At 38.3% G+C, this 15,471-nt stretch overlaps 1 protein-coding gene across 1 annotated transcript in view; it reads right to left on the bottom strand.

Moving 5' to 3' along the window:
- The window catches only part of NRXN1 (neurexin 1), a 1,086,056-nt gene that overhangs the window by 434,110 nt on the left and 636,475 nt on the right, over window positions 1-15,471 (bottom strand).

Genomic DNA, 15,471 nt, shown 5'->3' with positions numbered 1-15,471 from the left:
CCAAAGCAATCTAATATTAATGTACAATTTGGAAAAAAATAGGGGGTGTAGAAAAGGAGGAAATTTTCACAAACAGTATAACTAAACAATAACAGGATACAAGACTTGCTTAATTCTTTATTAAATGCATGCTTTATTGTAAGTCTCTAAAACATTTGTAACTCATTTTAAACACCCACTTCTACCATATTGTGTTTAGTGACACTAATCCTTGTTTATAGTCTAACCCTTTGAGAATAAGATTATGTTCCCAGTGAACAGTTATAAGTAGTGACAAGTTTTATTATAACAGTCCTGATCACAGATTTACAAAAACAATAAATGAAGAAATGGAAATGTAACCGACAAGGATAATATCCAATATGAAGAAAATCTTTATTTAAAATGAAGTGTAAATCTTAACTGAGGAAATGCCTCTGAAAATACTTCCAAGAAACGTTTTTTAAACTTTTCATTAGGAACTCAAGTACTGTTTTCAATTTTAAACACTGGTTTTATGCTTTGCCACTTTACCATTATAAAATTTGTAACAGCTAAAGAATTTTGGGTACTGCATGCAAGTTTATTCGAGTATTCAGCATTCCCCGTCGCTGGGAAATGATGCTAAAATTGGGGGGGGGTGTGTGTGTGTGTGTGTGTGTGTGTGTGTGTGTGTGTGTGTTTTCCCCTCTAATAGATTCAACATTAATTTTTCTAGTAATACTGAGTAACATACCATGACTATCCCAACTGTCAAATGGGCCTAATGTTTCGGTACAACTGTTACAAATAATAAATTGTTTTGGAAACACTGAAATATTTTGCCCCAATTTTTGATTGGTAATAATAGTAGAGTGGGAGGGGAGGTGTGTGGGGGATTAGGTAACCGGGTAATGGGCATTAAGGAGGGCACGTGATGTAATGAGCACTGGTCGTCATATACAACTGATGAATCACTGAAGTCTACCTTTGAAACAAATAATATGCTATATGTTAATTAACTGAATTTAAATTAGATTAAATTTCAAAATAGAGTAAGTGGAGAAATTTGAAAGACAAAGAGGGTTATAATTCTGGTTCAGCCATTTACTATCTCTGCCTCTGTTTTCTCATCCATAAAGTGGGAAAAATGTTCAACCAGTAGGGAATGTGTAAAGATTGAATAATGTGCCATATGCAACGTACATAGCATAGTGCCCGATATATAATGTGCACTCAATAAATGGTAGCAATTTATAACTCTAAGAGATTGCTAGTATTAAAAATAAAAGCTACCCATTATTATTGAGCAGCATTTTTTAACATCACAAAGCTTGATAGGTATCTCAATTCTAAGAAAGGCTATTTTCTACCTTCTCTCTTCTCTGAATTTCTACTTATACCACATTACCATCACCAATAAATATGTCTTGTAAGCCTAATAAACATAAGGTATTACTTTAGGTCCTCTAAAGAATATAGCCAGAATCAGTCATTCTCTCATGCAGGTCACCTCTGGACCCTGTCCTTCCCTCAGCCATGGCAGTAGTATTCTGTGTTCTGATTATTTGTATCTTATTTAACTCATTGGATAGAGATCTCTTCATGGATAGGTCTTACTCTTTATACCCAGCATGCAGGAAAATGTCTGGAACATAACAGATACCCATCCAACATTGAACGAATGGAATATTCCTAACCTCAAGAAGTCCAAGTTGAGGAGAAACAATATGAACGTTAAAAAAATCTACAGAACAAGACAATGTTTCATATATTTCCAAGGATAGAAATTTGTCCTTTTTGCATCAGTGGACTACTATTGTTAACTTATGAGTGAGGTGGTATTCTATCATTATGACAACATTCTGGGTACTTATATCCTATGTTGTATATGGAGGAGTGGGTTGCAAGAGAAGGGGGAGAAAGGAACTCTTGAAGAACAAATTACTGAAGAGTATCTGGAGAAGATGGTGATAATTCACTGGGCCATGCTAGTCTTGTTAGTTTTGTGGAGAAACTGACAAGCAGAAATTGGAGTTTAGTGAGAGGTCTAAAGGGGTCTTGAGCTTTTAATCAGGAGGAACACTGCTTTTTGGATGTGTAAAAGAGCTAGAATAATATAGAACGGTGTCTGAGAGAGTAATGCCCATCAAGAGAAACCAGGTCCAGATATTAATTTTAAATGTAAGGTGAAGGAGCTGAGCTTCATCTAACGGTAGAACCAGCCTCCTCGGCTTTTATCAATCAATAGCAAATACACTCCAGTGTAGGTCAACTGATCAGAGGGACTTTTGCCAAGAGGAGGATCAGAGATTCTAAGGTCTGGAGCCATAGCTATGTCCTATAGGAATTACTTAAGATGAGTCTTTAGGCTAGTGCAAGATCCTATGTATCCCAGAGAGGAAGCCAGGCAGAAAAGTTAATCTCTTGACCAATCAAGTTTGGATCTGAAGTAATTTCTGAAAGTAGATTCTTCAGGATCCATAATAGCCCTATATTTCCATATAGTAAAGCTTAGAGTTTGGGAAGGCAACAGAGTTGATTCTCCATGCCTGCATGGAGATTTATCTTATCTCCCATAAAATGGGATTTATCTTAAGCAAAGTCTAAAAAGATTGGTTTGGCTTTCAGTATAGGCTGAGCAGAGAGGTATTATCTCTGACCAGAACTAAGAAGGAAGAAAGCCCTACAAATCTTACATTTCAGTGAAGGTCAGAAACTCTTATCACTAGCACACAAAGCTTCATACAAGGTAGGCACTCAATATCTTCTTGTTAAATTAATTTTTGTAACTATATTACTTCCTCATTGTATTGATTTGTCTTTAAACCTTGTCACAGTTTTAATTTTGAAATGACATTAATTTTCTTATGACATTAGGTCACTGAATGAGAAATAGCAAAGAGCAAATAAGTTACAGTCTTTGAAAATCTATCAAGAATTTTATAGATTCCATTTAGTTGTGAATTACCTTGGGACATGATAGGGGAAATCTACACCAGTAGATATGAGAAAAAATAAAAAGGCCAAAACTAGACTGCCTTTCTTCGAAAGGGAAAACAGGGAAACAAGGAGGAAACTTTTCTCCTGGGCATCATCACTTGTTTTTCCTTGACATTTATTAAGTGCATGCAACATGCCAGATCTCAAACAGTCTATGGCCAGGAAGCTTTTCCTCCTGGACTGGCATCTTTTCTCCCTAGGCAGTGATTTGTCACATAAGTCCAACATGGAAGGAAATTCTCAGCTCTATGGGCTCCCCGTGTGCAGACCAGTTCTGATCCAACTCTGGATGGGAAGGGGCTAGGCAGTGGGAGGCTGACTTACTGTGGAAGTCAGCTAGCTGTCTCCAGATCTTTATTCTAATGGAAAGTCATGGTTTTTATTGGTAATGTCCCAAAGGCCTACCTAATTTACTTATCTATTTTCTAAGATTTTATTTATTTATAGAGGGAGAGAGGGAGAAGGAGAGGGAGCACGGGCAGGGGGAGGGGTGGAGGGAGAGGCAGGCTCCCAGAAGAGCAGAGAGTCTGACCATAGGGCTTGATCCCAGGCCCCTGGCATCAAAACCTGTGCCGACCGCAGAAGCTTAAAGGACTGCGCCGCCCAGGCATCCCAAGCCTGGCTAATTTAGAGATAATCTTCCTTTAGGAAAACTTCTTCAGTTGCCTTTGGTTCGTTATACCTTTTCTCCTACTCAAGATCTTTCCAGTACTTCTCTCCACAGTATTTAGCTTACTCATTGGCATTTGCTTGCTTTTCCTTAGAATTGTTCCCATTGTCATGTACATTCTTGGTCACAAGCAACCTGAAGGTAGATCCTATTCATTTTTCTTCTTATGGGTCCTTCCAGGGCCAATCAGGTTGTGGAATAAATGAGTATTATTAAATTAATTAAGCAAGAAGGTCATTACACTGAGGTGGCTGTAATGTTGTGGTGGCTTACTTTAGCAAACCAAAGCCTACACCTGTAAATGCCTCAAGGTTAAGAAATTAAAACCTAAGGATAACCAAACACAAACAGCAAGCTAGGTTTTAAGCTAAAGCCAATCAAATAATTTCCATCGTTTCTACACCTTCTCCAAGTCTTTCCCTTGGCTCCTGGTGGTGGAGCACTCCTAACCACTTCTAGTTTGGTATTGCTAGATTCCAACAGATTTTTGCTCAAATACTTAAAATTGTTAATATGCCTCAGTTTATCTTTTAACAGTATGAATCTGGATTTACCTTAAAAGAGAGCATATTTTGCTACCCCAAAATATGCCTTTTTGGCATAGGGATTATTTTGAGCTGAAAGCAATCAAAACACAGCAGATTCATGAAATCTCTTTACCTACCCCTCAACTGCCTAAATTTATACCGGAAAGGGGGGCTGTATGAGGAAGACAGCTATGAATAGAGATACATTTTTACCTAAGAAACTGCTGGGTAGGATGAATTTCTTTCAAGGTCCTTCTAGCCGTTCTTGGAATCAAAATGACATGATGGGCACCTGGATGGATCAGATGGTTAAACGACTGCCTTTGGCTTGGGTCATGATCCTGGAGTCCTGGGATTCCCCATCGGCTCCTTGCTCAGCAGGGAGCCTGGTTCTGCCTCTGCCTGCTCTGCCTGCCACGTCCCCTGCTTGTGGGCACACTCTCTCTCTCTGACAAATAAAATCTTAAAAAAAAAAAAAAAAAGGAATCAAAATGACATGAGACAGATTAACAGGATAAAATCAAATTTAATGCTGTAAAAATGGGGAATCCACACAGACATGGAAATTCCAAAGACAGTAAGGCATTCCAACAGTAAGCATCAATAAGATGCTTATATGAGCAAAGGAGAGGGGTAGGGGGATCTGAGGATATAAAGGGGAGAAGACCATTAGCAGGAAGTAAAAGGAAATATTTGGAAAGCAAAGGTGTCCTATTATGTAGATAAGGTTCCCAGGTAAAGAGGAATCTCTAATAATAGCTCTCTTCCTGGTACAAACAGGCAGTTGAGGGGGAGATAAGGGGATTTTCCTAAATCTGCTGGGTTTTGATTGCTTTTAACTCAAGATAATGTTCATCTCAAAGTGGTTCTTCTTGGGGTAGCCTGCCCTTAACCCCTACAAAACTCATTTGTATAACAGGACAACCTTTGCTTTCCAAACATCTCCTCTTGTTTTCCTATGAAAGGTCTTCCTGGGGCGCCTGGGTGGCACAGCGGTTAAGCGTCTGCCTTTGGCTCAGGGCGTGATCTCAGCGTTATGGGATCGAGCCCCACATCAGGCTCCTCCGCTGTGAGCCTGCTTCTTCCTCTCCCACTCCCCCTGCTTGTGTTCCCTCTCTCGCTGGCTGTCTCTATCTCTGTCAAATAAATAAATAAAATCTTAAAAAAAAAAAAAAAGAAAGAAAAAAAAAAAAGAAAGGTCTTCCTCCCCTTTCCTTAGCTCAGGATGCTATGTAAGTTTTAATTATTTTCTGGGTCTCGTATTTTTATGGGGCTCCCTTAAGTCTGAAATTAATCTTTTTATCCTGTTAATCCATCTTATGTCAATTTGATGTTAGACCAGCCCAAGAATCTAGATGGGTAGGAATTTTTTTTCCACCCCTTTAGCATTAAACTTTGAAGCTCAAGTTAAGTCTTCTCAGTATACTATCGCAAGGATTTCAGTGGAGAAAAGACAACCAGAACAGAAGGTCATCTAGCCTGATCATTCAGTGTTGAACTACACTAGGAAAATTCAGGGAGGTATTTGGACCCCATCACCTGTCTGTTTCCCATTCAGATTCACCAACAGCAGCTAGCACTAGGTGAATGGTAATAATAATACAAACCGCAGAGGGAACAAAAGAGAGAAAATCTGCTAACAGTGAAAGGAAAAAGGATCCACTGTCCCCCAAATAGTGTGACATTTCCTAGGCCCCAAACAAATGAGATTTTAAGCATCACTTTCTTTTTCTTTTTTTTTAAGATTTTATTTATTTATTTGACAGAGAGAGAGAGCCAGCGAGAGAGGGAACACAAGCAGGGGGAGCGGGAGAGGAAGAAGCAGGCTCCCAGCAGAACAGCCTGATGAGGGGCTTGATCCCAGAACGCTGGGATCACGCCCTGAGCCGAAGGCAGAGGCTCAACGACTGAGCCACCCAGGTACCCCCCAAGCATCACTTTCAATTGTATATTGGCCACACCTACAATGATGTTCTTTTCTTCTCCCAGAGGGACTAATCCTGACAAAAGTAAACTGGGTTAAGAGTGGGAAGAAAATAGGTTCTGGTACTTCCTGAAAATAACCCATCTTATACATTGCTCAAATCTCTTACAGCACTTCTTTTCTTAACCATAAAATAGAAAATCTTGGGCAGGAAGATATTTTATGGGTTCTTTCAGCCCTGGGAGTTCATGTTGCTGGAATTCTACCTTATCAAATCTTTTCCTGATAGTTTCTCACCACAAGCGGAAGTACTACAAAAAGACCAGTTGGGAAAGGGCAGCTGGTCATCCATCCTTCTGAGAACATTCTCGAAAAGCCAATTCCACTTAAGCCCACTTCTGCATGTTTTATTTGCCTAGACAACTGACTTTTGTCAGAATATAGACTTCCCTCAGTGAGATACAGCTTAAAAAAAAATAGGTAGATGTTTTGCTTCCTACTGAAACACAGTAAAATTACGATGACTTAAAAAAATGTGTCATCTCCAAAATGCATTGTTCAGAGCTCCGTTAAAAATTGATGGTTGAAGTCTTTAGGTCTATGGACTGCCCATTTTTCACAGAAAAGCCCGACTCCACCTCAAACCTGGAAACTGCACTTATTAGCTAACATTCTCTTCAATTCTATGACCTTCACACTATCTTCCCTTTTTTGTCCAATACCTTTCAAAAGTTGTTTTCACTATCGAGCCACACATGAGCCTGTCATATTCTCCACTCACATGCATGGACCTGTTTCTTTTGCTTCCCCCAGGTCTGTTCCACCTATTCCTTAGAATTATTCACTCACTCAGCTCTTGGCAATTGCTAACATCTGTCCCTTAATCTTGGAACAGCATTCCAATCAATGTCTTTTGAGCCACCTCCTCTACTTCAAAAACAAATAAAATTCCTTAAAGTACATCTGTTTAGAGAAAACATCTAGTTTCAACGACCAGTCTCCTTTCCTTTGTAAGAACTCCACTAACACTTTAAAATACAAATACTGAAATATACATATATTTCACACACATAACAGGAAACACTTCAGTTTAATCCAAGCACCCCCAAGCAACTCCAAGGATGAAAATCCTCCGTTCTTCCCCAGTTTTCCCATTTAAAAAATAGACTTGTTTTTATGCAGAGCCGTAAGAGATGCCTCTCCAGTGCAGTGTGCACATTAGCGCAGGAGTAAAGCCATGTTTGCATTGCTTTGGGCAGTTAAGAGGCTGCACACTGTTCTTGTTCACACAGTGAACAACTGAGTTCCTGTCTCAGTGTTAGATCTTCTCCTGTCAGAACCTAATAAATCAAATATTTTGTAAACCACAGCATAGTTAACTTACTCAAACGACTTCCTTAATTCAGTCCTGGCAGCAAGCATTTGAAAGCAGTGAATCTCAGAAGTCGTAGTGACTTCTACATTAAGTCAAGGAAATTCATGCACTCATGCTATACCCAGGAATGTTGGTGGCATGTGGCTTATACCTCAAACCAGCACTGTCAGTGAGTAAACCAGCTGTGGCAAGATGCCATTTTCATATTTCTTTTTCTGAGCTGTATGTTACCACCACTTTGATTTCTACCACAGCTTATTCCCTTTCGAAGAAACTCTCCAAGCTCTTTCTTATAGTGCATAAGAGTTGCCTCCTCACTCATGCCCCCCCCAACTTAATATACCAATAACCAATATTATCATAGAGCTCCCACACTGGCCAGTAATTGTATCAATAGCTTTGATAAAACTACCAGGAGGCATACCTCTTAGATTTATAAAATGACTCCAAAATTGAACATTAATCTTAAGAGAATTAAATTTCAGAGAATTCCTAAGAAAAAAGTTAAATTATTATTAAAATTACATTAAAAAACTTTCTCAAAATATGCATTAAAAAAGGTGGTATAACATGTATCAAAATACATGTAGTGGTTATAGCTCATCACTGAAATTAATAACTATATACACATACATGTCTCTTTATAGATGTATAAACGTATGTATCTATAATTATACTAATGTCGATATATAGATAAATCTGTACATAAAATCGTTCAATGATCCCAGGACCCCGGGATCATGACCCCAAGCCAAAGGCAGCCATTTAACCGACTGAACCACCCAGGTGCCCCAATCTTTCAGTATTTTTGTCTAGGAGGACGAATTTTCTCCTGCCCTTCAGGGTCCTTCTAGCTGGACTGACAATCAAATTGACAAGAAACAGATGAACAGGAGAAAATTAAATTTAGTTTCATACATATGGAAAATCCACAAAGACATATAAATTCCAAAGATGAGCTAAGGAGAGGGAGGGTAGGGGTCTGAGGAGACAAAGAGGAGAAGACCATTAGCAGGAAGGCATCTCATCCGTTTGGAAAACAAAGGTTGCGCTGTTGTGCAGATGAGTTTCTTAGGAAAGAGGAATCTCAGTTAATAGCTCTTTTACTGACTTAAGGTAAGTAGCTGAGGGGGAGGAAAAGAACATTTCCTGAATCTACTGGGTTTCTATTGCTTTTTACTCAAAATAACATTCATGACAAAGTGGCCCATCTTGGGGCAGCCTGCCCTTGGCCCCTACGCTTCCTGATTTCTATTTGATGATGACTACTTTGATAAAAATATAATTTAAAAAAATCCCTCATTATCCAAATTCACTTAAAAAAAACTAAAGATACAAACCAACCAGAACTGGTCATTATAAGCAAAATATCATTTGACAGACATAAATGTAAAAATTTTGCACTTAATGGGATGCCTGGGTGGCGCAGTCGTTAGGCGGCTGCCTTCGGCTCAGGGCGTGATCCCGGCGTTCCGGGATCGAGTCCCACATCGGGCTCCTCCGCTGGGAGCCTGCTTCTTCCTCTCCCACTCCCCCTGCTTGTGTTCCCTCTCTCGCTGGCTGTCTCTCTGTCACATAAATAAATAAAACCTTTTTAAAAATAAATTTTTTGCACTTAAGATTTAAAACATAATTTGTAATTTGTAAATGCACATTAGAGATTTGGTTTAATGGTAATATAGCTGGAAAAGACCTTAGAAATGTTAATTAATGATAATCTTAATGAAAGCCAGGCATGAGACTCTGCTGATAATTCATAGTACGTTATATATGTGCATATATATATATATATTTTCAACTAATGAGTCGTGGAAGAGCTATTCTCTCTTTTCAGCAAACCCAGGATGAACCGGCACAAAACAAAGTAAAAATACAGATGAATGAGATTAAGATAATCAAGTCTATCAAACAGCTAAAAAGCTACCAAATTGAGGCATTCAAGCAGAAGGTAGTAGGGACAGATAGTCAAAGGGAACTACCCTTGCGCTGGAGGGCTATCAGAGGTAGTTCTTATTCCCTCACAACTTCAAGTATTTATGATTTCAAGTCACAATGAAAATGTGACAAGTACTGTTACCTGCTGACTCAGGCATATATCCCCCAAGGCTGGGGTGGCATTGGTGCAATGGGAAGCATACTGGGCGAAGCTACTACTGGATTCTAGTAGTGGTGGCTTTGAACAAGGTGTGTAGGCTGTTGACCTCTAGTTTCTTCTTCCGCTTCCTTTTAGTGGTATGTCCCCCAGGGGCTGGGCAGGAACTGAATGCTTTACATACACGATTACATTGAAGCAGGGGTGGCGGGGAGAATTCTCCACCCTAAAATATGTCTTTTTGACAGAAGGATTAGTTTAGGCTGATTATTTTTAAGAAACAGCAGACAGGGCACTTGGGTGGCTCAGGCAGTTAAGCATCTGCCTTCGGCTCAGATCATGATCTCAGGGTCCTGGGACCAAGCCCCACGTCAAGCTTCCTGCTCAGCCGGGAGTCTGCTTCTCCCTCTGCCTCTCCCTCTGGCTTGTGCTCTCTCTTGCTCACTCTCTCTCTCAAATAAATAAAATCTTTAAAAGAGAGAAAAAACAGCAGACATAAGAGAGAAAAAACAGCTTTTTCAGAAAAGCTCTGAAAACAGAGTAGAAGTTAGCCTTTTTGAAAGAGACATTAATATTAATAAGGGAAATCTCCATTTGGAAGGGTGTCTCCCTCCTTGTACTGGGCAGAGAAGGAAGACTAAATCTCCAGAAACTCTTAGCAATAGAGAAGGCACTGACTTAAGTCTGCCTAACAACCTTACCCCTGTTGACTGTGCTTTTCCTGGCAACCTCCCCTCACTGGCATCCCTCACCCTGCAACATCTTCTCCTGTCTTTAGCTGGAGGTGTTACTTAAGGTGGTATCTTGGGCCGTTTCAGAGGGTTCCTCAGTTTTCCTGGGTATTCCCATGTGTACAGTGGATATACATGTTATTCAATAGCCATATGTTTTTCCCCAGTTAATCTTTTTATTACAGGTGTGTCTCAGCCAAAAATCTAGAAGGGTGGAGGGGAAAATCATTAAATTATTAAAATTCCTTTACCGCCCCTATAACATGTATTCCTTACACAATACTGTGTTAAGAGATACCATTATCAAAACAAGACCCCAATGATCTAATAGAAAATGCCTGAAGTCCTTTCTAGACTTAAAACTCCTTGACTCCTTGTAAAGGGAACAGTAAAAAATTGCCTTCAGTTTCCAATCCAACCAGACAGGGTCTGATTTATTTAGTGATTCTTCACATTTTCCATGTAATACTCCCTTAATCCATGAGTATACAGCTTTCCTAGTATTGTTAATAAAACAAGGGACTTTATGTGAGGAATAAAAATAAGAAGGTGCAGGAATGGGGAAAGATTCCTTTATTGGAAGCTCAGGCAATCTGCTTGATGTTCCTCACATATTTTAAAATATATCCCGTTTGTAACAATTATCATGGATTTCAGGGTGGGGAGGTAACTTTATAACAGATAATAAAACAATTTTATCTGAAAAAGAAAATCCATTTCTAATTAATTGCTGTCAATTGAAGTTTTTTCTCTCACAGGGACACTACTCTTAGTGCCCTCAGGTCAACCATTTAGGAGGGTGAACAGACCTAAGAGCAGTCAGTTTCATTATGTCTCCTTAACAACATAGGGACAGACTGTCCTTTAAAAATATATAATTTTTTCAACCTTTGCATTTTTTTATTTACTCATACCTAAATAGAGAACTTCTGCTAAGGTAAGAGAAATGAATGCCAAGTGCAGCTCAATGCAGTTAGTTGTGCTAAAGGCTAAAATTACAGGAACAGCATGGAGAGATAATTGACAGCTGAAGTGCATGGTCCTATAAAGTCTCTCTTCGGGGAATCTGTGATTGCTCTTAACGGCATTTTCAAAAAAAAACAGGTCCTGTTAATTTCTCAAGGTATTTTTAAACACTCGATTACTTTTGAAACAATCAGCACCATTATGAACTCCCGGGAGGCTCTGAATTAAGAAATGAATACCTTTATTTCATAACATTTTACAAAACACTTGCTGTGGACAATAAATATCAAATCCACTAGGGGCTTTGGTAATGTAACACAAATCTTGAAAGGGGGAACCTAAAGATGATTAGATAATTAATCACAATTAAAATTTTCAACTGATCTTAAAGGAGCTTAACATAAGAACATTCTAGTTTTGTCTCCTATTTCCAGAGCCTTTCGCTGCTTTCACCACCTACAGATGAAAGGTCCATGCTGAGTAAACCATTTTGGAGCAGAACCAACCATGACAGGTGGGAAGACTGCTTTTTTTTTTTTTTTTCTTTTTTGGACATGATTTTCCATTAGACCATTCATAATATGGTGAAGTAAAATAGATGGATTACGAATAAAAGATACTGGATTTGTCATTTCAGTTGCACGAGACTCATATTAACCTACTAGTGTATCAAATATACTACATATATATTTGTGATTGCTTGTAATCACCATCAAACATGGCCCTATCTTTAATCTCTTCGATGGCCTTCTAGAGGTCATCCTTTTGTGGAGGACCTGCCTCAGCTCTGTCAACGTTTAGAAGCTGTTGTGTGTGTGTGGGTATTGGCTCTATCACAGTCACTCAGAGCGCATCTAAATGTCACACTATATCTTACTGTCCTATATACAAGCTAGGGTTTGGTTTTCCTGTAGCTTGAATGTGAAAACATCTTCCAGAAATGCTCCCCATCGGGGAGCTGGCAGCAACTCTGAAATCTGGCTTCTGACAGAAGGGCATTCTCTGAGGAGTGCTGTTGTTTCAGAATTATAATTTTATGCTCCTTCAATTCCATTCAATTATGTTGAAATTCAGGGTACTTGTTGAAACCAATCCTGATAGTCTGTGAATAGCAGGACATTATTTTCATAATTTTTCAAAGGTACCTTTCATCCATTTATCTGAGACCCTTTTATTGAATGTCTCCCATTCACTAAAGGTTATGTACTAGACTTCATGGTTACAATAGAAAAAACAAAATAAAACAGAACAACAACAAAAATGTGGTTGCCACTCTTAAGAATTTCATAGATAATCCAATCACTTATGTGGCCATCACATTAAACCAAGAAAACTACACGACTGTGGCTTTACAAGTATGTCCACAGGCAGCACGATATGTGACCAATTTGATGAGGGGAACATGCTTCAAGTCACTCAGTGTCATAAGGCAAAAGATAAAGACTATGGAAGTTTTAAATAAACTGACCAGATATCCTGGTGATACACAGATGTAGGCATTCACATGAATACATATGTCTAGTATCATTGCTCTTCATTCACGATATCCCTAAAATGTAGATTAAAATATTGAACACCCTTTGGTCCAGTGATAATTCTCACATGGTTACAGTTAGAGATGGTAAGTTGGGAAATAAGTTCTGAGACAAGGTCCACCAGAGTACCAACTATTTATCACCATAAATAATGGAGTTAGATTTCCTAGTATGGATAGTATCTGGACACATCTCTGATCTATTAAGTAAACTTCTTGGTTGTAACCAAAAGTATGTTTGTAATACTGACTCTTTCTCTTCCCCTTCTCCTAGCCGTTTCCAATTGTTATTTAGATTCAAAGTCACCTTCTCAGAGATTCTTTAACTTTACTAACTAGGTCAGGTTACCCTATAATTCTCTTCACTTTCTTTGAAACGTCTTCCACAATTTCAAATGTGTAAATCGCTAATTTGTTGTCAATGCCCATCTTCCTCAGTCAGTTGACTTGTCTGCCTTCTTTGCCAATGGATTCCTGTGCTTAGTAGAGTCAACTGGCACTCAGTACGTGCTCCATGCATGTTGCTGAAAAAAAAAAAACTGCTAAAATACCCGAACCCCAGGGCAGGGACTCATATTCAACTGGAACGCTTTAAATACTGCTCTGCTGATTATGGTTGGTGATATTATGATACCTGATTTCCTTTCTTGAAAAGGTTGAATTAACAAATTAAAATTCCAGATTGTTATGTCAAACTCATTTTGAGAATCATTTATACCCTGTTAGTCAATTAAATGTCTACCTCTTATAACTTGTTGACTCCTATAATCTTTTTTCAGTTGTTGTTTTTAAGTGGTAGTGTTGCACTGTATAAAATATCAAATTATGTTGTAAGTATGAATTCCTTCCTTAAAATGGTGAAACCAAGGCAGAAATACGAAGCATTGGTTTTCCTGTTTTCATTACAGAAATCCCTTGTAGGTTAATAAATCATGGGTTTGGCTCTTTAAAAGGGATTTTACCGCCTAGGGGACAAGAGGTCTATAGGAAATATGACAAATCCTCATAAGGATCCTACTCTTTAATTTCATTAATAAAAAAGTCAGGTTCCCTTGTACATTTTTAAAACTTTTTAAATCTATTCAATAACTTACACATTGAGAGAAGACCTCTGTGAATTTAGGAACATTTTTTCTTACTCTTGAGAGTGACTGTTTTACACAGTCTGGTTCAGCTCACGCACTGATTTAATGAAAAATGTTATGTTGTGCTTACTGTATTAGTACTACAAATGTTGGGGACAAGAGTCCTCGATGAGCCATATTAGTATTTAACTACCCAAAGGACCATGAGTTTTAAGAAGAACCCGATGAAGCACAGAGCTGATGCTGTTTATTCTAACACATTCTGCTCTGGACTGGTTTTCCCAGATTTTGGAAATGTGTCACCTTTAACTTATGGAACAACTTTGGTGCATTTTGGCCCTCCTAGTAGAGCTCAAGGAGCTGGAGCAGCAAAATTCAAAGACCCTGGGGGTAGGGCAGGGCCGGGTTTTACTGAGGAACCTGACGCACATGCATTAAGGTGGTTCACAAGTTTGCAGAAAGAGTAGGAAGCATTAACAGAAAAATAAAACTTATAAGACAGATAAGATGCTGGAAAGCAGGACCCTGAGTTGACTCAGCATTAGTATGGAGTGGGAATACAGAGTTAAACATAAAGCTTACAGAACAAAATCTTATTGGGCTAAGAATATCCTGACTTAGTGAATTTAGTTATGGCTAAATCTAATTGTATTGCTTTAAAAATAATTCATTTACTTGAGAAGAGAATCCCTTGTATCTTAAATTTATTTTTTATTTAAAATATAACAACAGCAACCTCCTTTAGAAATACTTAATAGCAATTCTATCATTTATTTTAGAAATCCAATACATTGGCATTAAAGACTTAGGAATATAGGGACAACATCGATCTTTGCTAGAATGGAACTTTTTGGCAAGGACTCTTATTCTAGTTTATTTAAGTTCTAACATACTAATAAGACAGGCTGGCTTTTACCAAATAGATCAATGAGTCTTAATCCCTGATCTGAGACTCTCTGCTGGTTACTAAACTTCTAATTTACACAAAAGAATGAGAATTAAAATGGTCAGGCCTCAACAAATGGCTTAGGGAGGAATGAGAAACAACTGAAAGTAATTTCCTTGATTACGCCTTTTCTTTTCTCCGTTTAACATGTGGTTTCTGTACAATTCAGACAGGGATATACAAGGGAACTACCTCATTTAATGTATTTTTCTATTTTTCTGATAACCAAAAAAAAATCTTATGAGCGATTGACTTCTTTTCACTTATAAACATCTCTGAAGATTAATTTTTGTGTTACTTAATGAGGCAGATTATGAAACGTGCTTATCAATTCATCAGAGTTGCCATCTAGGATAATTGCTGAGGTGTCTCTTTGAGTTATTATCTGTTCATCACTGACAGAGGCAATCATGCATTTCTAAAATGATCTGATCACATATATTGTTTATAACTAGTGATAAATTAATAAACCGAACCTATTTAATAATACCAGAACCAGAAAAAAAATACCCTAAAGGAGGAATTAATGTGCAAATACCTTCCTAGGTAAGCTTTTTTATATGATTGCTTTATTTCCTTTCCAATCTCCTTAGCCACCCCTATTGTCATCACCTGTTCAGGAAGGGTGACTGAGTTTAGATTATTTACAGAATACCACCA

The sequence above is a fragment of the Ursus maritimus genome, unplaced genomic scaffold, assembly GCF_017311325.1.
Source record: "Ursus maritimus isolate PB19 unplaced genomic scaffold, ASM1731132v1 scaffold_6, whole genome shotgun sequence".
Lineage (NCBI taxonomy): Eukaryota > Metazoa > Chordata > Mammalia > Carnivora > Ursidae > Ursus > Ursus maritimus.
The sequence above is the reverse complement of the archived record's forward strand: the minus strand, read 5'-3'. Positions and strand labels throughout refer to the sequence as shown.